This window comes from Rhinolophus sinicus, chromosome 3, assembly GCF_057876585.1.
Source record: "Rhinolophus sinicus isolate RSI-liver-muscle chromosome 3, RSI-T2T, whole genome shotgun sequence".
NCBI classification, from domain to species: Eukaryota; Metazoa; Chordata; class Mammalia; order Chiroptera; family Rhinolophidae; genus Rhinolophus; species Rhinolophus sinicus.
In genome coordinates, this window is record NC_142503.1 from 198,901,984 (window position 1) to 198,929,957 (window position 27,974).

Below are 27,974 nucleotides of genomic sequence, written 5' to 3' on the forward strand. Positions count from 1 at the left end.
GCGATCCGAGCAGAGAGCTTCTGGCTGCTCGCAGATCTCAGATGCTCATGCAAACCTCTCACCTGGAGAGAAGCTTCTCCCTGGACCGATTCTGTGGTTCCCAACATCAGGTGGGAGAAAGAGAGAGAGAGAGAGAGAGAGAGAGAGAGAGAGAGAGAGAGAGAGAGAGAGAGAGATTTTGCCTCCTGAGGGACACCGGGCAACGTCTGGAGACAGTTTGGGTGGTCCTGACTGGAGGACTCGGGGAAGGTAGTATGTGCTACTGGCACCTATGGGGGCCGGGAGGGGCAGGGCTGCTGCTAAATAAACATCGTCCAATGCACAGGACAGCCCCCACCATCCAACGGAATGATCTGGCCCCAAACATCACAGTGCGCAGTTGAGAAAGCCTAGTCTAATTGGTCAGCAAGCATGGGAGATTTTTACTACATAACCATGGGGAGTGGAGGGTTACACTTGAACCCTCTCCGATCCTGAACTCCCATTGGAGGCAAGTGCACGTGGAGACCTGTTTCCTTTTCTCCTTGTGAGGGTCCAGGTTCCTGTTGTTATTTTGAGTAAAATTACACAAGAACAAGACAAATTGTGTGTAATTGATTATAACTATATGTCTGAATTTAGGAAGAATTTCCCAACAAAAAGGCCCTTGCCCCAAAACATATACATACAAACTTTTTGGGACGTAGATCAAATCGCCAAATCTTTAGATATGATTACTTCACATACTGGCCTACTTGCCAGCTGCTCCGTTAGGAAGAAGCTGATGGACTCTTTTTCAATCCTCTTGTAGGTTTCACTAATATGCTGATTGGTACTCACTGAAATACTAGTAATTACTCAATGAGACACTATTTCATGTGACTTTTGCGGTGCGTGTTATAGTTAATAAGTTTTCCTTCTTTTAGAGTGTTGGAGTCAAAGAAAACCCTAATTATGTGCCCTGATTCTCAAAGAATTAAACATTTCAGCATCTCTTACGACAGGATATTGACAAAGCTTTCTGTAAAGAGTCAGATAGTAAATATTTTTGGCTTTGGGGGTCACATGGCCTCTGTTGCAACTACTGGACTCTGCTGTGGTAGCTCCCAGCAGCTTTAGGCAACATGGAAATGAATGGGCTTGGCAGTGTGCCAATAAAACTTTATTTACAAGAACAAGCTGTGGGAGGGCCTTGGCCCCAGGACCAGAGTTTGCTGACTCCTGTCTTACAACACAGATTTCTTAAAAATAATGCATTCAGGCAAAAAGCACAGGGGAAAGTTCAGAGAAAGCCATTATAAAATGCCAGCAATAGTTCTCACTGTCCTACAACAAGCAGCCTGGGTACAGCTTACTGCCAACCCAGGGGGACCATGAGGCATGCGGGAACAGGATTGAAGGGGTGGACAGAAACCTGGAGGAAAACGAGGAACTGCAACCACCCTGGTCAACAGGCTAGCGTTACTTTCATTTTTTTACTAGGTTTCCCTTTCAGTGTAAAGCATTGCTTTTAAATCAGAAACTACCTTTTCCTCCTCAGAGGCCAGTACCGGAGGGGAAGGCCACTACCCTCCAGCTCCCTCAACCCCAGTCGAGGGACTGAGCAGCCTGGGTGCCCCCTGGGCTGGGCCTGGTTACGGAGCTGGAAGTGTCTGGGGATGCTGAGCGCAGACGCACTCTCTCCAAAGCTGCAGGCGCCACTTACTGCACTAGCTGCTCACTGTTAACAGCAACTCCACGAGGCAGGTACCCTAGGAGCTCCCTCTTACAGAGGAGAAAACCCAGCGGTCGGCTAAGATGGGTCAGTGAGGACATGGGCTGGGGCTGGGGGCTCAGAGGCTGTGCTCCCAACCCCCTGCCAGCACGGCACTGACCTTCTCCTCTCCCCATGCCTGGTCATTATGTCTTCCTGTTTTATTATAGTAACATGCACAAAACATCAAATTTACCATTTTAACCATTTTTAAGAACTGTCCCGTCGACTCCCAGCCTTTCAGGTTGAGAGTCTCTGCTGGTGTGTTAACTCCCATGGCCAGAAATGTTCTGTAGCAGAAAGACCCAGGAGGTCACTGCTCTGCCAGCAGGTGGCCGCGGGGTGGCCAGGAGGGATAGGAGTAAGGCACCGGCAGCATCCACGGTGACTAAAGGCCCAGCCACGTGGTGGGTTCGTGCTTCACTGTTCACGAGGCTGCCTCTCCCACAGTGTTCTTAGCTCACGGAAGGCAGGGCCCCCAGTTGACCTCTGTACCCCTCTCCCTGATGGGTTAGATGACTCTGAGGGAATGTGACCCAGGCTAGGTCTCTGGGAAAGAGGAGGTAAGAGGGGACTCTGGAAAGGCAGGAGAAGGTGGGGTGAGGGCAGGGTGGGGAGTGGCCTCTGCGTTTGGCCTCATCACTTGCCTCATCACCGTGGCCTCTGCGTCTAGTCTTCCCCCTCACTGCCCCCCGCCCTCTGCCAGGAGACCTCCCATCCCCTCTGGGGCTGGTCTCTGCAGGAAATCACGCCTTACTTAGCAACAGCTGCTACGGAGAGCTGACTCTCTGATATTCCAGCAACACAGCACAGTGCTTGGACTACAACCCCAGATAGTATTGAAAGGAAAGCAGGTTTATTTCCAGGTCAGGCTGGGAGAGGACCTGGGTTTTCAAAACTGGAGCTGTGCCGCACGAAATGGGCAGCCTGGCAACAGGTGAGCAGCTCACGCCCCAGGCGTCGTCAAGAAGCTGCTCCCGTCTGTGGTGGTCCTTGTTCGTAGGATTCCTGTTGCTCCCTGTTCCCATTCAACTGGGTCAACATGTGCCTGTAAATTCCTCCCCAAAGGGAGATCAGAACAGCATCACCAGCCCCAGAAATGACAAACAACTCAAGTATGGGAAGGCAGCTGCCAAGTACTCAACAGTACTCACGTTGCACCAGAAAAAAAAAAAAAATCAGATAAGAAAAATAAACCGAGTGTGTGCATACTTCCTTAAATATGTACCCTGCTTTGTGGTTACCTCCAGTCTTTGGTGTAATGAGTGTATCTACTTGTCAGGGGTCACAGACTGGCGACCCTGCGACACCATCTTGGGTTGGTGAGCAGCGTGGTGCACTCTGTCCCTTCTCTAGTGCACAGAGCGGTGCAAAGGGTTCAGAACACAGAGCCACTGACATTAATTTTCCCACTAGCCTCTTACTAAATTACTCCACGGCTTTTGCCTGTGTCTTAGTCTCTCTACTGCGTTTGAGTTGGCAATACGTATTTGCAAAAATGCTTTGTCATGCTCAAATGGAACATCTTAGGGTAAGTTTTGCACAGCTGGTGGTCCAAGAGGTGGGGGGATGTCCCAGTCACCTATCGCCCCTCTGTTGACCCAACTCAACTCCATGGGTAAATAGCAGTAGGATCAGAAGACGAGGGTGGCTGGGGAAGCTGTGAAGCGAGACCTGTGGAATGGATGATGCTTAGAGGTTGAGGAAGCCACACTTCATTCAACAACACGATGCTTGGCCAGGGCACCAGGCCTCCGCCAACCTTGGGCGGCCACTCTTGGCACAGCCATAAAAGCCACAGCCATAAACACTGACAAGGCAAGAAAAGAACATGGTGAGAAACCAACTTGCCTTCGTTTCTCAGACTCCTCAGAAGATTCTAGAAAGGCATTTTCCTATCCCCTGAAATAAGGGGCCCGGTTCTTCTATCGTTTGATCAGGAACCATGACAAGCATCTACTGAGGGCCAGAGCCTGTGCCTAAAACCTATCACTGTCTCCAAGCTGCTCACATGCCATGACTTAAACTGAAGATGATGACACAGGGCGGCCCACACATCACCCCTCTGCAGTCAAGGTGATCTAGTCAAGGGCAATGGGACCAAGAGGAAGAGGGTCTGAACCCAATCCTGGATAAACGCCAAGAACAAAGGGGCCTCACCAAAAAGAAAGCCATCTGCTCTCTCTACCTTTCCTTTTTCCTGTCAGTTGTGCTTTCCAGGAGAAGATAGCCATGATGTGCTCCGGCAGGGACCCAAGTTCTTAGAGTGCTATGCACCATCAGAAGCCAAAAATTATATCCCTGCTACCAAGGAAACCAAGCACCCTTTCTGCTTAAATCTGAACCCCTACAGTTGCTGTGGCTTATGACTTATGGTTACTCTTGGTAACGCACGTTAAGTAGAGAGTTGGGTGGTACCAAGAAGAAGCATGCCGTCCATGGCAATGGCTCCTTATCAACCAGTTTATAAACCAATGCTTGCATTTTCAGAGTGTCACACATCTACTGGGCCACTTGTTTGGTGTCTACAGTGACATTATCTGCTGAGTCTTTAAAGATTTGTTTCTGTGGCACATACTAAAGAATAAATTATTGACTCTACTTGAATTTTTGCCTAAGAACTTTTCCAATACAACTTAGATCCAAGTGTAACCATTTTAAAGACAGCTGAATTGAAATGGAAAGGCCAGGATTTTTCTCCAAGTGGAAATGGAGATTTATTATTTAAGAAATTGCCTAAATTTGCTATTGAGGTTTTATAAAGACTCACGGGGTTTTTAATAAAAGCTAGTCCATGGATTCTGTACCGATTACGATGTTTTTCCTGGGTAAATTACCAATCTATGAGTCACATCTTTCTACATCAGCCTGTCCAGGATGAAGAGATTCATCACAAATAAGCAGGATTTGGAAAAGGCTTTTGATAGTGTTCATGACGCCAGCAGTGGGGGTAGGGGTGGATTTCAGTGATAACCCCACAGGGAAGCTCACCACTTCTTACAAACAAATCCTTCTTGTCATTTCTAACATGAAAACGATGATTTTGTCAAATGTGAAATAGTCTGACTAGCAAGATCAAAGTGAGATAGAAACAATTGGGGAGCTGGTCTTCTCAACAGAAAGCAACAGTATAAGGAAATAATGATGTTCTGGGTAGTAGGTATTTATTTCCAAGGTGCGGGGAATAATATACAATTTGACCTATAAATGTCCTTCTTTTAAAATATTTTTTTTTTATTTTTACAGTTAACGTACAATATTATATTAGTTTCAAGTGTACAGCATTAGACATTTATACAAATTACAAGGTGATCACCTTGATAAATCTATTACCCATCTGACACCATACAAAGTTATTACAAATATTATTGATATTCCCTATGCTGCACTTTGCATCCCCATCACTATTTTGTAACTGCCAATTTGTACTTCTTACTCCCTTCCCCTCTTTCACCCCTCCCCCGAAACCTCCATCCATCTGGCAGCCATCAAAATGTTCTCTGTATCTACATGTTTGTTTCTGTTGTGTTTCTTTATATTGTTTTTTAGATTTCACATATAAGTGAGATCATATGGCATTTGTCTTTCTCTGTCTGACTTATTTCACTCAGCATAATACCCTCTAGGTCCATCCATGTTGGTGCAGATGGTAACATTTCATTCTTTTTTTATGGCTGAATAATAGTCCATTGTATAAATGTACCACTACTTCTTTATCCATTCATCCTGATGGACACCCAGGTTGCCTCCATATCTTGGCCATTGTAAACAATGCTGCAATGAATATATGGATGCATATGTCTTTTTGAATTTGTGTTTTGGCTTTCTTTGGATAAATACCCAGAAGTGCAATTATTGGGTTCTTCTTTGTCCTTTGTCATGGCCTTTGTTTTAAAGTCTATTTTGTCTGGTACAAGTGTTGCTACCCCAGCTATTTTGTTTGTTTGTTTGTTTTTCTGTTTCCATTTTCATGAAATATCTTTTTCCATCCCTTTACTTTCAGTCTGTGTGTGTCTTTCAATCTGAAGTGAGTCTCTTGTAGGCAGCATATGTATGGGTCTGGGTCTTGTTTTCTTATCCATTCAGCCACCCTATGTCTTTTGATTGGAGCATTTAATCCATTCACATTTAAAGTAATTATTGATAGACATGTAGTTATTGCCATTTTGTTATCATGTATTTGGTCTTTTTTTCTCTTCTTCTTAACATTTTTTGTAATACTGCTTGGTGGTAATGAACTCCTTTAGCTTTTTCTTCTCTGGGAAGCACTTTATCTGTCCTTTGGTTCTAAATGATGCCTTTCTGGATAATCTCAGGTGTAGGTCCTTGCTTTTCATCTCTTATATTTCATGCCAATCCCTTCTGGCCTCAAAGTTTCTGTTGAGAAATCAGTTGACAGTCTTATGGGAGTTCCCTTAAAGTTAATAACTGCTTTCCTCATTTTTTTCCTTCTTTTTTTTTTTTTTTTTTTTTTGGATTCTTTTTTCTCTTTCCTGTTCTGATTGGATGTTTTCTGCTACCTTATCTTCCAAATCACTGATTTGCTCCTTTGTTTCATCTAATCTGTTGATTCCCTCAGTTATTGTATTCTTCATTCCTGACTCATTCTTTTTTATCTTTTCTATCTCCATTTTTATGTTTCTTATCTCTTTGTTGAAGTTCTACCTGTAATCACTGAGCACCCTTATAACCAGTGTTTTGAACTCTGCATCTGGTAGATTGTCCCCATTTTATTTAGTTCTTTTTCTGGAACTTTGTTCTGATCTTTCATTTAGGACATGTTTCTTTATCTCCCTATTTTGTCTGCCTCCCTGTGTTTGTTTCTATGTAGTAGGTAGGGCTGCTATACCTCCAGGTCTTAGTAGAGTGGCCTTATGTAGTAGGTGTCCTGTGGGACCCAGTGGTGCAGTCTCCCTGGTCACCAGAGCTGGGTGCTCCAGGTGTGTCCCTTGTGTGGGCTGTGTGTGTCCTCCTGATGTAGTTGAGCCTTGATTGTTATTTGCATGTCAGTGGAAGGGATTGACCTTCAGGCTGATTGGTTGTGAGAACTGGCTGTGACTACAGTGGAGAAGCTTTTGTGCAAGGGCTGACCTTACGAATTCATTTTAGTTGGGCTCTGGTGCCTGCCAAATCTGCCCTTTGGGTGTGTCAGCTGTGGAAGTGGTTGGGTGGTGCTCTGGTGTGGTCTGAAGCTGGCCACTGGGTGTGTTGTCTCTGCGGTCTCTTGGGAGGGGCTCTGGTGCAGGCTGAGGTCAGCCAGGAACACTTAGTTTGAGCTACAAACTGATCTGCAGATGGTTGCCACTTGTGCTGGGCTCAGAGGCTCCTGGGAGAGGCTATGCTGCAAACTGAGGCCAGCTGCTGCTTGTGCTGGGCTTGGGGCTGTTCAGCAAGAGGTACAGGACACACTGAAACCAGATGTTGCTTGTTTGGGGTTTGTGAACCTTTGAGAGATTTTAGGAAAGTCTGCAACATGAGCCAAGACAGGCCATTTGTACGCAAAAGGAACTGGAAGCGGTGGGCCTGCAAGCTGGCAGGGCCTCAAGGAATCACCAGGGTGGGGCTAATGGTGTCAGCCAAGTTGATGGAGACTCAGATATGGCACCTGCCTGTTTCTGCAGGCTGGGTAGGGGAGGGCTCAACAAACAGTGGCCTCTGCCAGTACTTTGTCTGAAAAAAAGCCACCCCTTGAGCCCTTGCCTGAAGACAAACAACTCAGTTCCTCCTCGTATGCCCTGGCACCTTTCCATCCACCACCCCAGCACTGGAGCTCAGAGCAAGTAAGTCCACCAGCAAGTAAGTCCATGTGTGGGCCCTTATTTAATAGGAGTGCCTGGGACTCCAGCCACCCTCCATCTCATTCATCTACAATCTCCACAGGTTTTCACAGCCAGAGTTATGGGGATTTCTTTTCCCGGCACTAGAACCCTAGGCTGGGGAGACTGGTGTGGGGTTGGGACCCCTCTATCTTCCTGGGGGACCTCCACAGTTGAGATAACCCTCCCGATTTTTAACTGGCACAGGTGGGTGTAGGACCAGCCCATTCCATGGCTCCCCTTCCCCTAGCCTCCATATGGTTTCTTCTGAATGTCCTTAGTTATAGGACACCTTTTCAGTTAGACTTCAGGAAATTCTCAATGATGGTTGTTCTGTTGTTTAGTGATAATTTTGAGGTGGTTGTGGGAAGAGGCAAGCACAGCGTTTCTCGACTCCACCATCTGAGGAACCCTCCTATAAATGCTCTTTAAAAAATTATTTTCAGGTTTTAAATGATTGGACTTTCAAATTATTATCAAGGTTTCATTATAGAAAAAGAAAAATGTTTGAATAAGATAATGGTCTCAGAACAAAACTCCAAATTTTGGTTGCTTCAATGCAGGATGCCTCATGAACCATATTTGGAAAGATGGCAAATAGCGCTTTGATGCCATAAAACATGCTGTAAATTTATTCTGTCAGCTTATAGTAGAGGAAGATTCAAACTGGTTTTCCTTCTAAAAATCCCTGCTGGGAACAACCTACCTTTTCACAGATTTTTATGCACACTCACACACAACTTGGACAAACAAGCTAAGCCTCTGGCACCCCTGTGTTCCTGAACACGCCACAAGGATCCCAGACAAAAGGGTGTTTTATATACAGATCTTTCTAAAACCTAGTGATACACCTGTGAGGATTTGGTGCTTTGGCGGGGGGTGTTGTATTTAAGATATTTAAAGATAGCTTTTTAAAAATTAAACCCAGAAACCATAGAATTTCATTTCTTCCATACCTGGAGAGCCATGCATTCTTAAGACTGTAATGTTAATTTTCTGTTTGCACTGGGTTGAATAGTGCCCCCCCAAAATCCATGTCTATCTGGAACCTCAGAATGTGACCTTATTCAGAAGTAGGGTGTCTGCAGATAGGATTCATTAAAATGAGGTTATACTGGATTATATTGGGCCCTTCTGAAGAGCCGCACAAGTAGGAAAATGCCACTTCTCCTCCTGGTTGTTTCTCCTTTACTCTCACACGATTTCCATACTCACAACACATCTGTCACCAGGTGACCAGGTGTGTGGAGTTTTCTTCCCACACCCAGCAGTCCTCTGAGCCACCCGCTGGCTGTCCCACGATTCAATTCAATTCTGACACTAAGCCAACACAGCGCAGACCTACAGGTTAAGGGCGCAGTTTTGTGAGCATGTCCCCCACTTCAGACGTCAATCACGAGAAGCAGATCTCCGGGTCACCCACAAATGCTGTCTGATGTGGCTACAGATCAGAGGTTCCCATGACCCTCTCTCTGGATTCAATTATTTACTAGAGCAGCTCACAGAACTCGGGGAAATGCTTACTTACATTTACCAATTTATTATTTTCTAAAGGATATGATAAAGGATACAGATGAACAGCAAATACACAGGGTGAGTCTGGGAGGGTCCCGAGCACAGGAGCTTCTGTTCCCATGCAGTTGGGGTGGGTCGTCTTCCTGGTGCGTAGATAAGTTCATGCCTACGTGAGGAAGCCTCCATAAAAATTCCAACAGTATGGGGTTTGGAGAGCTTCCAGGTTCATGAACCAGTCCCTCTCCAGAATCCCACCAGAGTCACCTCATTAGAACAAACCACACTTCAATCACTCAGGAAATTCCAAGGGTTTTAGGAGCCTTGTGTCAGGGATGGGGTCAAAGATCAAGTATCACAACAAAAGATGCTCCTATTGCTCTTATCACTTAGGAAATTCCAAGGGTTTTAGGAGCTCTGTGCCAGGAATGGGGTCCAGAGACCAACATAGTTACTTTCTACGATTTCACAAGGAGACAGACACAGAAACAGATACACAAAGGGAAGAGGCCATGTGACGATGGAGACAGAGATTAGATCAATGCAACTACAAGCCAGGGGACGCTAAGCACTGCTGCCACCACCAGGAGCTGGGACAGGCAGGAAGGACCCTTCTCTAGAGCCTTCAGAGGGAGCACGGCCCTGTTGACACTTTAACTTCAGATTTCTGGCCTCCAGAACTGTGAGAGAATAAATTTCTGTTGTTTTAAGCCACCCAGTTTGTGGTAATTTGTCACGGCAGCCCTAGGAAACTAATACACTGTTGAAACATGCCTTTAATGATGTGATTTATCCCTATTCCCATATTTGGTCAAAGAAATAAAATAGTAGGGTCTGACCAAAACCATCTGAATCTTTGGCAGTGGGTGGCATCCTTAGTTACATGTTAGAATCCCTGGGAGATCTGAGTTCCCCACTGCCCAAGCTGCACCCCAGCCCAATTAAATCAGTAACTCTGGAGGCAGGACGGAAACGTCAGTGTTTTTCACGCTCCCTGGGTAATTGCAACGTACAGCCTAAGGTCACACGACCACTGACCCACGTGGTACAGCACCATGGTTTTCTAACAACACCATGGGCTTCAGAGTTTGATTTCTGGCTTTGCACCTACTAGCTGTGTCCCTGGGCAAGTCATTTAATTTACCTGATATTTCCTTTTTCAAATTGAACATCGGATTGTGAAGAGTAATCTTTTTAAGTAGGTAAAATATCTACAACTGCCAAGCCCAGAGTAGACATCTAATAAATGTCCCTTTCTTTTTATACAGAGAGGCGATTTATCAAGATGGGTGAGAATCCGGGCTCTGGGGCAAGACTAGGCAATTAGATTCTGACCCCAGCTCGTGCCTGCGGTAAAACCTCGGGCACTTCTCCGTGCTCCATTTCCTTATCTACACTATGGGGCCTCAGAGAGTCATTACGAAGTTTACGTGGGATAATAAGATAATGTGCTCCAGCTAAAGCACTTCAAACAGTATTTGGCACATGTAAGCATTCAATAACTGTTAGCTCATATTAGAGACATTAGCTGATAACACTCTGCACACCTCCCCCTTGATAACACGAAACTCCACGTGACAAATTTTCACAACCCTTCTCTGTGCAATCAGAAGCAATGTGCTGTATCAGAAAGAGCTAGATTAGACCAGGAGTCAGGACACTTGAGCTCAGAGCTCAGCTCAGATACCACTAAGCTCCAGGACTTAAGTCAAGTCACTTTTCCTGTCCCCTGTTCCTGGGCTCAATTTGTAAAAGGAAGGGTTTAATAAGCTGATCCCTATGGTAGCTTATAACATTAAAAAGTCGTGGTCATCTGAGTATTGTAAAGTGATTGACGGAATTCGGGGTGTGTTTGGCAAACAACCCCAATGCTTTTGTAACATTTTGAGGTTAGGATTCACAAAAACCCAGCATTAATAGAAAAAGAATCAAATTCCACTTTATCATAGCAAACAAAAATCCTGGGGCGCTTTTCGAGACGTTTCAGGCCACAGGCTTTCAAGTCCACCATGTGACTGCTGATCCGAGCTGGAGAGAAGACAGTTGCCTCACTGTACCAAAGTTTAAAGCCTAAGAAATAGCCCTATGTGGGAATATAAATCGATACAATCTCTCTAGTGGGCAATTAGGTAATACGTATCAATACTTTAAAAAAATATACAGTAATTACATTTCTAGGAAACTGTCTTGAGGAAATATAGTAAAGTCTGCTTTTCTCATGTTTTTGGGATCAATATTTGGAAATCTGGTCAGATCCTTGAAAAGTCAGAATTAAGTAAAGAAATCATAAACAATGGCAAAAATATACAATAAATATTTTGTTATGTTATAATATAAAATGTGGATTTATTCATCAATTTTATGATGAAGGACGAAGGCCTTTCTCAGAGTTTTGATCCCTGATTAGGATTCTGTGACATCTTTCTTGCACAAACCACACCTATATAATTCGTGCTCTTAATTTTGAGGTACAGCACAAACTTAAAGATATTTGGGTGTCAGTGTGCAAACAGACTCTGTCGTTTACAATCTTCTTCTCAAGTTATTTAGAGTTGCCTAGCCCATCACCTTATTTTATATCATTCTTATTATTACTTCACATCGCTGAGTCTCCCCAAAGCATTCAACTTTGTTTTCATAGAAACGACGACCCTGTTTCTGGGTTCACTCATATTTCATAGGTTAGTATTCTAATCAACCAAATCACAATAATAACTGGCATAAACAGGTTTGGGAACAAATACAATTAGCTATCGGTAGGCGTATATCCCAAAAAGTGGGAGCAGGAGAAAAGTGCGCGTTCCCTATGCAGCCAGTGTTGCAGAAGCATAGAAAACATCAATTAACCCAGCAAGTCAATTAAGTAGAGGAGTGGGCAAGAGATTTCTTCTATACTCAGATATGTCATTAAATATTTATGTACAAATATAGTTATTGGAATCATAGCATACTGACAAAAATATGGAAACAGAAATATATTCATATAATGAATATATGTTTTATATATACATATATAATATATATATAAAAATATATATCACATATATAATATACATCATATATATAAAAGATATGTCACATACATAGAAATGGTGTATAGATATTAAAAACTGTATTTTTAACTATTTTATATGTACAATGCTCATAACATTATCATGATGCTTATTCATTCAATAAAGACTTACTAGCAATAAAATATTTTATAGAAGTTTTTAAACAAAATTTGTATTTAGTAGCTTCCTTATAAAGTAAAAGTGGTCCAGGACCTAACAAATGAGATTGATGTCATCTTGAGGTCTTCACTTATTTTGACCTTGATTCATTTGGAGCTTAAGAATTGTTTTTAAGAAAAAGCATATGTCATGTAAGTTGTCTAAAAAAAAAAAAAAAATGCATTTACTCTCATTAAAAGGAGGGTGGGGGCTTTTTCCTCCCAGTATTGCCATGTAAGCTTCTACTAGACCCAATCCTCCTGCAGATAACAGCTATCAACTCTGAATAAAAATACAAAATATGACTTTTGTTTAATGGAGGATGAACAAAAGTCAGTCTGACTCTAAAAGAAGTTGACATTTAGGAAGGAAAAAAATGGCATGAGATGAAATTCCCATTTTTATAGCTTTTAGCCCGAGGGCAATTCAAAACTGTCACCACAGAAGTGGCTAAATCTCTGAAAGAAAACCGCCAGTTTTTCTAATCTGAAGAACAAAAGGACAGATTTCTGGGGAAACAGGGTCACTGGAGAGGGGGTAATTCTGAGTAAGAGGGAACCAGAGAAGAGGCACTCCAAATTATCTACGCAATACCTGAACCATATATGTGAGAGGTGGATTCTAAGCAGCTAAGCTAGGGATAAAGAACTGAGTTAAGGTTTGAGTTATTCCAAGGGAAAAACTTTGCAATTTGAGTCCAATCAAGTTAACAGTCTGCTTAAAAAAAAAAAAAATTAAATCAACATTCTTCAGAGAAATATAACAGAATCCAGATGGCATTCCCAATATCCAGGATATAATCCAAAATTACGCAACATAGAAGAAACAAGAAAATGTGATCTATTCTCAAGAGAAAAAATGATAGATGGAGACCAATTCTAAAATGATATAAGTGTTGAAATAAGAAGACAAGGATTTAAAAGCAAGAAAAAAAAAAAAACGTGAAAATAAGTTCTCTACACATGTAAAGACAGGAAATGTCAGCAGATAAATAAAAAATGTAAAAAAAAGAATCAATGGAAATTCTCAAGCATCAAAATACAATATATGAAAATTAAATATTCCTTGTATATCCTTAACAGCATAATGCATGATGGCAGAAGAGTCAGTGAACCTGAAGGTAAGCCAAGAGAAATCATCCAATCTGCGAACTATAAAAGGATTAAAAAAAAATTAACAGAGCCCCAGGAACCTGTGAGACAATACCGAAAGTGTAATTGGTGGAATGAGGAAGAAAGAGAGAATAGGATTTTATGCATATATATATATATATATATATATATATATATATATATACACACACACACACACATATACATAGACATATATATGTATACATATATGTGTATGTATATACATATATACATATATACATATATACATATATATATGTTCTAGCATGTGTCCCTTCTTCTTTTGTCATTATATATACATATATATGTAAATATACATATATACATGTATATGTATATATATATATGTATATATATATAATGACAAAAGAAGGAGAAGGGACACACGCTAGAATGGGGCTAATTATTTATTTAATATCTAATCAATTTATTTAGTAATAGGTAATAGCAAAAGACAAAGGCAATTAATAGAATATGCTAACGTCAGAAAGTAAAGGTGGTTAAGACTAAACTATATACATTGATAACAATGTCATGTCAAAGGAGTACACATATTTATAAGTTAAGAGATCCAACACATGTTTACTATTGATCAAAAATCACTTGGCTAAATACACAAATAACATCAGTGAGGAGTATCCAAAAGCAGTAATAAGCTCTATAGGATAGCAACTATTACAGTAGATGTCAAAAGCTCACCAAACGGGGAGAACAGCACTGGAAAAGTCATATGTCAAAACCTTGCCAGGTCTGTAGCTGAGAGACACTCAGGCGTCTCCCACAGCGCTGCGTGCTAGTTCCCAAGATGCTGCTGCTGTTGCTTTTGTTGTTGTTGTTGGCATTGTTGTTGTTAGAAGTTAGGGTGTCTTCTGATGCTGTAAGCTGCAAGCTACACACGAGTTTGCTAGATGCTAACAAGTTCTCAAGAAGGCTAACTGTGGAGAACAACACTGGAGAGGCCGGGAACCAGCCAGCCCTCACCAGGTTCGCGGCTGGAAGTCAGGACATCCCCTGGTGTTGTAAGCTGCATATTGCTGGAAGTCTTCAAAATGTTAGAATGATGAAAAAGCACCAATGACAAATGACCAAATGACGAAGTATTAATAATTATACTGCCAACTGAGGTGTGTCTTATAAGTTTTCTCAGATGTTCCCCAGAGCCAAGTTTCTTGTTCCTGCCTCCCCTCTGGGAATGGCCAGTTCCAGGAGGGTCCGGCAGTTACTGATAAAAAAAGAAAATATATTACTTATCCAGCTGAAGGGCTAGTTCATCCAGACAAGCAATATCTACTGTTCTTGCTTGGGACCATCAGCCCAAGGTCTTCCAAAGCCTGGCAACGTGCCTCTCACGTCGTCCTGATGTAACTTAGCTACTTCTTCACTTCATCTGCTGATGAAGGCGAAACAGACAGAACAAAGAGGGAATTCTCTCAACCCCTGGTCAAGAATTTCTTTAACTCTAAGCTAACCAGCACCTCACAGCACAGACAGAACAGCAAACATCATCTCATATCTCCTCTGCTCCGGAGAATGAGACCAAAGGGGGAATTTACTCAACCCCTGATCACAGCACAGAAATCACCTCACATACAGGAACAGATAAAAGCTAATAGACAAAAGCTCATATATATATATATATATATATATATATATATATATATATATATATATGAAAAAATACTGGCCAAAAATTTCCCAAATTTGATGAAACACATAAATTTACAGAGAACAAAATCATAGAACCCCAAGAAGAAAAACTACAAAGAAAACCACACCCTGGCACCTATAGCCAATCAGTTCCAAACCAAAGATAAAGAGAAAATCTTGAAAGCAACCAGAGAAAAATGAAACATTACATACAGAAGAACAATTCAAATGACCTCTAGTTTATCATTATACAAGGCAAAACTATACTAGAGTAACATCTTTAAAGTTATAAATTTAAAAATTTAAAACCTGTGAACTCTTAATTCTATGTCTAGTGAATATATCCTTTCATTTCAAAGATAAAAGATAGCTGAGAATTCATTGGTAGCAGATCGGCACAAAGTGCTAAAGGAAGTTCTTCATTCTGAAGGGAAATAATACCACATGGAAATTCAGATATTCTGGAAAAAAATGGAAATTATTAGAAATGGTGAATGTGCAAAATATTTGGATAACTTTAAAAAACTATTTTCTTAATTAAAAAAGCATTTATACTACTTAAGTGAAATTATAGCATTGTCTGGACGGGTTTATAATATAGATATAATAACTATAGCACAAAAGGAAGGGAGAGGTAAGTGAACTTACGCAGTTGCAAAGTTTCTATATTTTACATGATGAGCTATAATAGTAACACTAAGTAGACTGTGATAAGTTAAGGATATACTGTATTACAGAAAGTGCTGAAAAATGCAAAGATAAACAGACAAATAGAAAACAAGCAATAAAATGATAGACCTAAATGCAATTATACAAAAAAATATGTTAAATGTTCACTGGTTAAATACTTTAAATAAAAGACAGAGATCACGAGACTGGATTAAAAAACAAAAAAGCTGGACTCACTACATGCTGTCTACAAAAGAGGCACATTTCAAAATATAAAAATATAGATAGGCTAAATGCAAATGAGTGTAAAAATATATACCTTAAAAACAGTAAGCATAAGAAGGCTGGAGTGACTATACTAATATCAGATAAAATAGACTCCAAGAGTGTAGTATTGACAGAGAAAAAGAGATAATTCATAATGACAGAAGTATAAATTCACTGTAACAACATAACCATCCATAAATATGTCTGTATCTATTATAACAGCAGATCTTCAAGTATGTGAAGCAAATGTTGATAGCAATAAAGAGAGAAACAGACAATTCCACAATCAAAGTTGGAGATTTTAACACCCTCCACTCAACTACTAATAAAACAACTAAATTTTAAAAATCAGTAAAGACACAGATGATTTGAACAATACTACCAACTACCTTGACCTAACGGATACTTATAGAATACTACGAGTATATCCAAAACCTGGATAATACACTTTCTTTTCAAATGCACATGATACATTCATCAAGACATAAAACAAGTGACATTCAAATCGTACAATGTATGATCTATGACCACAATGGAATTAGAAAAAAAAAAAAAAACTAAAATATCTAAAAAATCCAAAATATTTGAAAATTAAACAACATACTTCTAAATAATGGGTGAGTCAAAGAATAAGTCAAACAAGAAATTAGAAATATTTTAACTGAATGATAATGTAAATACATATTAAAATTTGTGTAATTAACTTAGAGCAGTGCTTAGAGGGTAATCAATGGCCTAAAATGCTTATATTTGAAAAGAAGAAAGACCTGAAATGACTGGTTCAAGATTCCAATTTAAGACACTAGGAAAAGAGGAACAAAGGAAACCCAAAGTAAGAGACCGAAGGAAATAGTAAATACAACAGCAGAAATCAATGCAATATAAAACACAAAGTACAGAAATATCAATGTAACCAAAGCTTGTTCTCTGAAAGATAAATATGATTGATATACTTCTAGCTATTCTGATCAAGAAGATAAAGAGAGGAGGAACAAATTAACAATTATCAAGAATGAGAGAGGGACATCACTACAGATTCTAGAGACTATGCCAACTTTATTTATTTGCATAGAATTGAATTCAGCATAGTTCCTTGTTCATAAAATACTACTGTCATTGTTTCATGACTGCCTCTTTTATTTATTTTAATTGTTTATTTATGCTTTTAATAGTATAATGGACAATGAATCTACTATTCACTCAAGAACTAATACCTCACCGATAAAATATCTACCTGTGTATTTCTTTTGTGTTTATTTTTTAGTAAAATATAGTTAATATACTATATTATATTAGTTTCAGGTGTACTGCATAATAAAGCAACATTTATATAGAGAGACAATGCCAACTTTAAATTAATAACTTTGACTACTTCAATGAAACAGATAAATTCTTTAGAATAGAATATCTCAACTGCCATATATCTATAAAAGAAATTGGTTTATCAAACACATGCCCACAAAGAAAACTGCAGACCCAGATAGCTTCACTGGTTAATTCTGTCAACATTTAAGAAAATAATAGCACCAACCACATAAAAACTCTTTCTCAAAATAGAGAAGGAGGAAACCCTTCCCAGCTTGTTTTATGAGACCACTGAACCCCTAAAATCAAAGCCTGACAAACATTACAAAATAAAATTATGGACCAATATCCCTCATGAATATAGATGCAAAAATCCTTAACAAAATATTAGCACTAGGATACAATATACCAAGGGTAGTAAATACATCATGACCTACTAGGAGTTATCACAGAAATTTAAGGTTGAATTAACAATGTAATTCATAGTATTAATATACTAAAGGAGACAGGCAATATGCTCATTCCAATAAATGCATAAAAAGCATTTAACAAAACTCATTCATGGTAAAAACTGAAAATAGAATCATACATACAGCTAATATCATATTTAATGATGAAAGAGTGAAATTTTTTCCACTAAGTTGGGAACAAGGCAAGAAGGTCCATTCTCACCATTCTTACTTAACATTGCACTGGAGGTTCTCACCAGTACAGTAAGCCAATAAAAATAAACAAAGAATTAAATAAATAAGTGTCATCCAGATTGGAAAGGAAGAAGTAAAACTGTCTCTATTTTCAGATGACTTGATTATTTACACATAAAATCCAAAGGAATCAACAAAACAACTACTAGAATGAATTAGTGCATATAGCAAGGTTGATCAATAGAAGGTAAATACACAAAAGCCAACTGAAGAAAACCATTGTAAAATAAATTTTAAAAATAACTCCACTTACACTATCATCAAAAACTATAAAATACTTAAGAGATAAACAACAAAATACGTGTTCAACGAGTACACTGAAAACTATAAAAACATTTTGAGAGAAATCAAAGAAGGCACACATAGATGGAAAGACACACCATGAAAATGAATGAGACGACTAACTGTAGCTAAGATACCAATGCTGCCCAAAATCAGTCTCCAGATCCAACATGATCCCAAAAACACCAGTGCCTTTTTGGGTAGAAATTGACAAGCTTAGTCTAAAATTTACAATAAGTGGAAAGTGTACATTGTGATAGCCACTAACCACATGTGGCCTCTGAAATTTATTTTTAGATAAATTAAAATAAAATAAAATAAAAAGATCTGTTTCTCAGTGGCACTAATCACATTTCAAGGGCTAAATACTTACATGTGGCTAGTGGTTATCATTCTTAAAGAGTGCAGCTATATAATGATTGTATCATTGCAGAAAGTTCTCATTGGACAGCAGTGACCTCGAATATAAGAGACAATCTTTAAAAAGATAACAAAATTAGAGGACTTACAGTACCTGACTTCAAAACTTACTATAGAGCTACAGTAATCCAGAAACTGTGTTATTTGCATAGGAAAACAGAGGACAGCATGTTCATGACGTGAGAAGAAGCAAAGGTTTCTTTAACAACTGACATAAAGCAATAACCATAAAAGAAAAATTGGAAAATTAGACTTCATGAAAATTAAATGTTTCTGCTTATCAAAAGACCTCATAAGAAAAATTAACAGGCAAGCCATCATATGAGAGAAAATACTTTCAAAAGAAACATCTGACACAGGACTGGTATCCATGATACATAAAGAACTGCTACAACTCAACTATTGTAATGAAAGCACAAATAACCCCCTCCTCAAAAAGGGGGTGGGGTGCAAAGTTTTTAAAAAGAGACTTCCCAAAAAAAGGATATGCAAATTCCAACAAGCACAAGAAAAAGTATACTCAACATCATTAGAAATCAGGAAAATGTACGTAAGAACCACAATGATATACTACTACACATCCACTAGAACAGTCAAAATTAAAAAGAAGGAAAACACCAAATGCTGGCGAGGATGCAATGCAATTAGAACTTTCCTATTGTTAGTGAGAATGTCTGAGAGTTCTAATTGCATTGCAGCCATTTTGGAAAAGTACCTGGATGTTCCCATAAAACAAACCATATACCTATCTTATGATTTAGAAATTCCACAATTAGGGCATTTACCTAAGGGAAAGAAAAACATATATTCATTCACAAAATACTTGTGAAAAAAAAAAAAAGTTTATAGCAAGTTTATTCATAATGACCTAAAACTAGAAATTGTCCCTGTGTTCACCAACAGAAAAAAATGCATAAATGAATTGTGATATATTCACATTACAGAATAACATTCAACAACAGAAAAGACCAACTACTGATACACACAGCAACATGGGATAAATTGCAAAAATCTAAGAAACCAGACCCAAAAAAAAGTGAGTATATACAGTATGTTCCATTTATATGAAACTGTAGAACAGGAAAAATTAATCTATAGTATACAAAATACCAGAAGAGTTTTGGGGTTTGAGTAAGAGGCTCCATGAGGCATACCCTCTTGAAAGATCCCTTTGTTTGAGTAATCTGACCTTTTGATCTTCTGGATGTTAGCAAAAGGTTATTGTCACACCCTCAGATTTTTCTCTAGACCACACTGTCTTAATTTGAGCACCTGCTGTCATCTGGAAAGGCTTAGAATTTTCTAAATCACCCAGTTCTACCTCCTTTTTGTTCAACAGTTCTTCCATCAATTTGTCTCTCTCCTCTCATATTTACTATAAATGGCCCAAAGAAACCAGGGGAATACCTTCCATACTTTGCTTACAATTTCCCTGAGCTACATAGCCAGTCCATCACCTCCAAGTTCCATCTCCCACATCACCACAGGAGACAGTATCACTTAATGTCCTGCCACCACATATGGAGGACGCCCCCTTCCTCCAGTTTCCAAATACACGTTTCTCACTTCCCTGAGCCCTCACCAGCAGCATTCTTACAGCCCAGGTTTCTGCAGAACAGTCTTTTCAGGAAGACTCAGCCCCCAAACCACTCCACATTTTTAGGTATTGGCTACAGCAGCACCCCACTTCCAGGTACCAATATGTGTATTAGTTTTCTATTGTCACAACAAATTCCCACCAACTTGGCCATGTAAAACAATGCACATTAATTATCTCAGAGTTTCTGAAGGTCAGAAGTCTGAGAGTGACCCTCTGTTCAGGGTCCAGAAAGACCCTGTTCTCATCCGGAGGCCCCACTAGGGAAGAATCCACTTACTTCCAAGTTCACTCTCTAGTTGTGTTGAGAATTATTTCTTTGCTTTATGGCTGAGGGCCAAGCTTCTTGCTGGCTCTTGGCTGGAGGCCACCCTCAGATCCTGGCCCCTCCCACAGCTCCCTGTCACATGGGCTTCTCCAATATGGTCACTGATTACATCAAGCCCATGAGAAGTCTCCAGCTCCGTCTACTATGAGATGGAGTCTTAAAACATAGAACATAGCCACAGGAGGAAGAGCCCACCATCCCTGCCACATGCTATTGGTAAGAAGCAAGTTACAGGAAGGTATGCAGGGTGGGAATACCACGTGAGTATACTTTAGTGTATATCCACCACACGCAGAGAATGATCACTTAAGATTGGGGCACTTTTTCACATCAAAACGAAAAGTATATTGAACCCGGGCTATGCATATTGAACTGCTGAAATGCGTCAATAAAATGAGATAGATTGGTGGAGGGATAGAAAGATGTCTCAATGGATAAATACATATGACACATCAAGTTTAGCAAAATGTTAATGGCAAAATCTAGGTGTGGGTATATTCTTTATACTTTTCAGCATCGTCTCCCTTTACTACAATCAGCATGAATTTTGTGTGTAATCAGGAGCTGGGAGAGTGTATATAATTTACAAAGTAGCTAATGTGTCAAGCCAAGGAACTCTGCAGCCCTGCGCTGGCCTGCTGACAGCATCACGGCCTTCCCGAGGCATCCGTCCCCGAGAAATCAGGACATGACCCGGAAGCTTGAAATTCCCTGATCGCCAGCGATGGAGCGATCGTTCACAAATTCATCTAAACTCTCTGAAACCTCATGTTTTAGACTGCTTCATCTCTTGAACATAACAGTTACGTAATCGCACCACCAGTTAGGTACAACTGTTCTTCTCTTTATTTGTCCTAAAATTATCTCAGTTCTCCTCTCGGCTTCCAATAGTTCCGAATTTGGTAAATAAATCTAAGTCCAGCCAATCTTAGTGCTTCAGATTCTACCATAAAGTCACACACTATGTAAAACTGCAGTGCTCGGGGCTAAATAAACAACATACCTGGTAGTATTAGTGTCATGCTTTTGTAGGTAAATGAATTAGTCAGTATTATCTAAACCATGTCATCCCACAGCCAAGAAAAACAACAGATGTTTAGGGAATGAAGTAATTAACTGGTGTAAACAGGCCTGGGCATTACCTGTTTTATTTTCTTTCTTTACAAGAGGAAATGGTGCTGTCCAGCCACACACATTATTAAGGCATTCATATTTAATAAGTGAGTCCTAACATATGGAAGAAAGTGCTAGGACAACTGATTGGCTGTTCAGGGATTATCTAGGCTCCCCACAAAACCATTTGATCCATGAGCATTAGTCACTTCTGTGTTAAGTCTGTACTACAGGCAAGAATACAGAAAGAGAGAAAGTAAACACACAGAATCATTAGCAAATAATAATGCAATACAGTAAATCACATGCTAAAAGAATGAACAATTTAATTCAGCGTTCGTTAAGCCAGATCCTGGAAACACAGCAGTGAGACATTCTTCCTGCCTTAAAGAGCTCATGGTGCCAAGCGGAAGGGACAGAGCTGAGATGTCAGCCCTCAATAACTATTTACTAAACTAAATCAGACCCAGAAAACTCAATGAACTTACAGCGATGGGAAGCATTCGAGGGCAAGAAAGCTAAGCTCTTTAAAGGATGGGTTGGGCTTGGATTGGCGTAAGAAAAACAAAAGCCTTAAGTATCATCTTTAACTTGGGGATAAAACAATAGCAATAACAATGGTATTGTTTGAGGTTTTAACAATAAGCTGGCTGCCCCCGGGGATGGAGAACAAACGCACACTACAGCGTGGAGTTTTGGGGGGACAATTATCTCTTGGGATGTGGCAAATACTGTGAGGATAAAGGATAAATAAGTAAACCAGCAACAGTGATTCCTACATTCTTAATCAGGCTCCCAGTGAAAGCTTCAGAGGCGCTGTGGAAAATTGCAGGGCCGTGGGGCAATGATTTTGCAAACAATTTTGCTTGGGAGGTGTTATTTGAAAGTTTAACAACCTTATTGACATAAAATGGACATACAATAAACTGCATATATTTAAAGTGTATAATTTGGTCAGTCTTGAGAAATACATATACACCTGTGAAGCCATCACAGTTAAGGTAATAAAAGTTCCCTGTGTCCCTTTGTAATGCCTCCCCTACCATCCTTAGGCAACCGTATCTGCTTTCTGTCACTATAGATCAGTTTGTATCTTCTAGAACTTCATATGGACAAGCTCATACCCTGTATTCTGTCTGGCTGGCTGTGTTCTTCCACGCAGAGTAATTAATCTGAAATTCATCGAGGTTGCAGCACATGTTAATAGTCTGTTTGTTCCTATTGTACCATTGCATGGCTCTCCCACAGCTTATCCATTCACCTATGGATAGACATTTGGGTTGTTTCTAGAAGTTGGCAATTACCACAAAGCGGCTATGAACATTTAGGTTTGAGTCTTCATATGGACATATCTCCACACATATGTCATTTCTCTTGGGTGAAGAGGGATGGTCAGTTCTTTCCAAACTGACCTCCTCATTTTACAATCCCACTTGCAGTGTACGAGAGTTCCAGATGCTTCACATCCTTGCTAAGACTTGCTATGGTCAGTCTTTTTAATTTATCCATTTGAATGGGTGTGTAGTAGTAACTCATGTTTTTAATTTACAATTCCCTAATGACTAATGATGTAGCATCTTTTCATGTTCTCATTTGTTCTTTGGTGAAGTATCTGTTCAAAGTGTTGGCCAAATTTTTAATTAGATTATCTTTCTTATCACTGAGTTTTTGAAGTTCTTTCTATATTCTGGGTACATCTTTTATCAGATACGAAGTGTGATCAAAAAATACAGTGAATGCTGCTGCTGAGTGCCATCCAACGGAAAGGCAGGGATGTTCTATATGGAAAGCGCAATGAACCTTAGTAACAGTGTGTGACAAGTTTCAACTTGTTCGGTGCAATCAGTTGGGTGTGAGCTATGGTTGAAAAGGGTGTGTTTTAAAGCATGCCATAAATCATGCTCCATCATGACATTGCTCTGTGTCACACATCACTTCTGATATGGCAATTTTTGTCAAATAAAAAACATTACACTGTGTCCTCATCCACCTTATTCCCTGGATCTGGCACCGTGTGACTTCTGCCTCTTCCCCAAAGTCAAAATTATTCAGGACATCAAGGCAGCCACGACAGCGCAACTAAAGACACTCATGAAAGAGGACTTCCAGAACTGCTTCAGAAGTGGCAAGAACGATGGGATACGTGTGTTCAAAGTCAGGGTGAGTATTTTGAGGGGATTAATAGCAATGTGTCTTTAACTGTAATAATTTTTTTTTAATTTAAACATTCACTGTATTTTTTTTATCACACCTCTATGACTTACAAATATTTCCTCCAGTCTTCTCATTCTCCTAAGAAGGTCTTTTGAAGAGCCAATGTTTTTAATTTTGATGAAGTATAATTTATCAACTTGTTCTTTTATGGATCATGCCTTTGTTTGATCTTAATATTTGTCTAATACAATGTCACAAAAGTTTTCTCCTATTTTTTTTCCTACAAGTTCTACAGCTTTAGATTTTATGTTTAGAACTAGGATCAACTTTGAGTTAACTTTTGTATATGTTTGTAACAAAATCCTAGCACCCATTCTTGAAAACATTAACCTTTCTCTACTGACTTGCCTATGAACCTCTGTGGAGTTCTCCATATATGTGTGGGTTTATTCCTGAGCTTATTCTGTTCCACCATTACAGCTGTTTGTTTTTAATCCAATATTGCACTGCCTTGACTGCTGTCGTTTTATGATGTCTTGAAATAAAAAAAAACGTTAATCTTTGTTTTCAAAGTCATTTAGCCTCTCCTAGGTCCTTTACATTCCATAGGAATTTTAGCATCAACTTGTCAAGTGCTACAAAAGAACCTGCTGAGATTTTGATCAGGATTGCATCAAATCCATATATTATTGTTCACATGTGAACAATAACGACTTTTCTGACCTACGGACAACGCATATGTCTATTTCTTTAGGTTTTCCTTGATTTGTCTCAGCAATGTTTGTAGTCAGTGTACAGAAGCTGCATATCTTTTGTCAAATTTATCTTCAACCTATTTCATGCTTTTGACGCTAAAATAAAAGATATTTCTAAATTTTGATGTATGGTTTTTATTGTTAATATATGCAAATACAATTGAAATTGTAGCTGATGACCTTGCTAAAATAACTTATTAGTTCTGGTAGCATTTTTATGGAGTCCTTCAGGTTTTTAACAGAGACAGTCACATTTTTGTGAAGGTCAGTTTTATTTCTTTTCCAAATTAGTTGCCTTTTATTTCTTTTTCTTGCCTGATTGCCCCAGCTAGAACCCCCAGTACACAAATGAACAGAACTGGTGAGAGAACACATCTTTGTCTTGCTCCTGATCTCAGAATAAAAGCATTCAGTATGTGATGTTAGCTGAAGGTTTTTCACAAATGCCCTGTATCACGCTGAGGAAATCCCTTCAATTCCTAGTTAGCCAAGAGTTTTTACTATGAATGGATATTGGATTTTGTTAGATGTTTTTTGAAGGAAGGGACGGAGGGCCTCTGTTGAATTATGTTTTTTTTTTCTTTCTAATTTTGTTAATATAATTTTTCTCTAATATTAAAGCAACAACACATTCCAGGGATAAAATACATATGGCCATGATGTATGATCTTTTTACATATTGTTTGAAGAATTTGCTAAAATTTTGTTTAAAATTTTTGCATCTATGTTCATGAAGGCTGTTGAGCTATAATTCTATTTTTTTCATTTTTTTTTTGTAATGTCTTTGTCCTGTTTTGATATCAGGGTGGCACTGACCGAATAAAATGAGTTGGGAAGTATTCCCTCCTCTTCAATTTTTAAAAAATGTTTGCATAGAACTGGTATTTTTTTCTTTTGTAAATGTTTTGTAGAATTTACCAGTAAAGCCATTTCAGCTTGATTTTCTTTATGGGAAGGTATTTAACTACAAATACTATTTCTATAATAAACATAGGGCTATTTAGGTTATTTAATTTTTAACGAGTGGGCATTGGTAATTCATATCTTTCAAGATATTTGTTCATTTCATCTAAGTTGCAAATTTATTGGCATAAAGTTTTTCATATTATTCCCTTATTATATTTTAAACAACAGTACAATCTATCGTAATGTCACCTCATTCATTTCTGTTATTGCTAATTTGTTTTTTCTCTCTTTTTTCCTTATCAATCTGCATAGAGGTCTATCAGTTTCATTGATCTAGTCAAAGTATCAGCTTTTGGTTTCATTGATTTTCTCTACTGTCTTTTTTTTTTTTTTTCATTGATTTGCACTCTGATCTTTTTTACTTCCTTTCTTCTACTTAATTTGAGTTTACTTTGCTCTGCTTTTTCATGTTTACTAAGGCAGGAACTGAGGTCATTGACTTGAGATCTTTCTTCCTTTTTAACATAGAAATTCATGCAACATATTTCCGCTTAAGTATTCTATTAGTGGCATCCCACAAATTCTATAATAATGTGCAGTATTTTAATTTTCATTCTGTTCAAAATTCTAAGTTCCTTTCTGTTTTCATCTTTGACCCAGGGGTTATTTACAAGTGTGTGATTCGTTTCCAAATATTTGGGGATTGTCCAGATATCTTTCTGTTGCAAATTGCTAATTTAATTTCATTGTGGTCCAAGAATCTTCTTTGTATGACTTGAAACCTCTTTAATTTATTGAGACTTGTTTTATGACCCAGAATATGATCAATCTTGATCAAGCATGTCATGTTCAATTCAAAGAATGTGCAGTCTTACGTTGTTGGATGGAGTGTGCTATAAATGTCAATTAGGTCAAGTTGTTCAAGTCTTACAAATTATTGAGAGAAGTGTATGGAAATCCCTGACTATAATTGTTGATTTTTCTATTTCTCCTTTCAGGCTTATCAGATTTTGCTTCATTTGTTTTGAAATTCTTTTATTGGGTGCATAAATTGTTACAATGTCCTCTTGCCGAACTGACATCAATATCATCATGAAATGACGTTCTTCATCCCTGGGAATCTTCTTTGCTCTGATATCAACTTTGTCTGATATTACTATAGATACTCTAATTTTCTTTTTATGATTATTACCATGGTAAATCTTTTTCCAGCTCTTTGTGTCTTCATAGTAAGGTGTGTTTTGTTTTGTTTCTTGCCAGCAGTATATAGTTGAATACTGCTTTTCCATCCAATTTCACAATCTCTGCCTTTTTAATTGGGGTATTTTCACAACATACATTTAATGTGAACATTGGTATGGCTAGGTTTAACTCTATAAACTTGCTATTTGTTTTCTATTCATTCCAACTGTTCCTTGTTCTTTTTTTCTTCTTTTGCATTAACTATGTATCTTTATAATTCTATTTTATCTCTTTTTGTTAGCTTATGAGAAATATATCTTTGTTTTGCTATTCTAGTAGTGGCTTTCAGGTTTATATTTTTTTACGTATTACTGTCTACCTTCAGTGGATATTATATCACTTTGCATATAGGATATGAACTTTCAAATAGCATACTTCCGTTTTTCATCTGCTGATTTTTATGCTATTGTTGTCATGAACTTTACTTATATATGTCATAAACCTCACACTACATTATTATTTTTTAAAACCGTCAATTATCTTTCAAAGAGATTTAAATAAAATATCTTAATTAATCCATATTTCTATATGGTATCAATGTTTCTGCCTGAAGGACTACCTACAATCTTTCTTATAGTGCAGATCTATTGGTGATTAATTCTTTCAGCTTTTGAATGTGTTTATATTTGCCTGAGTCCAGCGTTCAATTCCATTTTACGCATAAACACAAATGGTTTGGGGGGATACAGCTTTAACATAAAATTAATCTTCCAGGAATCTATTATGTCAATTGAGGTAAAATATTATTTTTTGGTTTTCTGAAGTCAACCAAGAATTGATCACCATTTCAGAAAAATCACATCCCTGGTGGCAATGCCAGTTGTGGTGTGTGATCCACCATCAATGCAGCAGTCTGCCCTTGAAGCAGGTGAGCTCACAGTGATTCTAGGTATATTCAACTTCTTCATTATGACCTCCAGCGTAGCTGTGCTCTAGAATTTGCACATCATTGTAAGTTACTTTCCTATTTTTCCTTTTGTATTATAGTTAAGGTATTACATTTTTCTTTTGAATTGTACGTGCGGTAGTTTATATAATCTACGTAAACAAAATAAAGAGTGTATTGACTTTCTATTGGTGTATAATAACAAACTGTCCCAAATTTAGTGACTTAAAACACTGATCATTTCTTTGTTCACAATTCTGTGGACTGGTGATTTGGGCAGGGCTTGGCTGCATG

The 27,974-nt window shown here is 38.8% G+C and overlaps 2 long non-coding RNA genes across 6 annotated transcripts in view; one reads left to right on the forward strand and one right to left on the reverse strand.

The window, feature by feature from the left end:
* LOC109455627 (uncharacterized) overlaps nucleotides 1-27,974 on the reverse strand; it is a 179,194-nt gene that overhangs the window by 127,674 nt on the left and 23,546 nt on the right. The window lies entirely within an intron of this gene.
* LOC141570496 (uncharacterized) lies at nucleotides 1,312-27,914 on the forward strand. 2 transcript variants are annotated; one of them, XR_012494515.2, is made up of 4 exons: nucleotides 1,312-1,433; nucleotides 7,354-7,512; nucleotides 23,776-23,897; nucleotides 26,551-27,914. It is a non-coding gene; the product is annotated as an uncharacterized LOC141570496 (long non-coding RNA). The 2 variants fall into 2 exon arrangements; XR_012494516.2 differs by lacking the exons at nucleotides 23,776-23,897; nucleotides 26,551-27,914 and adding an exon at nucleotides 19,644-22,647.